Source organism: Phaethon lepturus, unplaced genomic scaffold, assembly GCF_000687285.1.
Source record: "Phaethon lepturus isolate BGI_N335 unplaced genomic scaffold, ASM68728v1 scaffold37180, whole genome shotgun sequence".
NCBI classification, from domain to species: domain Eukaryota; kingdom Metazoa; phylum Chordata; class Aves; order Phaethontiformes; family Phaethontidae; genus Phaethon; species Phaethon lepturus.
Window position 1 is genome coordinate 1,783 of NW_010514677.1, and position 271 is coordinate 2,053.

A 271-nucleotide genomic window follows, 5' to 3' on the forward strand; every position below is an offset into this window, starting at 1 on the left:
AGACAAAAAGCACGGCGTGACCAACCCCACCAGCCGGTCCGGAGCCTCGCCAGCTTGCGGGGCCGGGCTGGGCAGAAAGCCGGCTTCTCCCGGGGGTGCAGGTGATGGTAAGCACCCGGGCAAAGCCCGGCTCGGCTCCTGCCGGGGTCAGCCGGAGCCGGACACAGAAACCCCATGAAACACAGATAAACAGGTTGAACAGATTTTTCTCAGCTTGCAAGGAGAAAACAGCCGCAGCATCATGGCGGTACAGGTTTGGGAAGGGCAGGGG

The 271-nt window shown here is 62.4% G+C and overlaps 1 protein-coding gene across 1 annotated transcript in view; it reads right to left on the minus strand.

Moving 5' to 3' along the window:
* The window catches only part of PAFAH2 (platelet-activating factor acetylhydrolase 2, 40kDa), a gene marked incomplete at both ends in the record, with an annotated part of 2,594 nt that overhangs the window by 1,707 nt on the left and 616 nt on the right, over nt 1–271 (minus strand). The gene's annotated exons all lie outside the window — the stretch shown is intronic.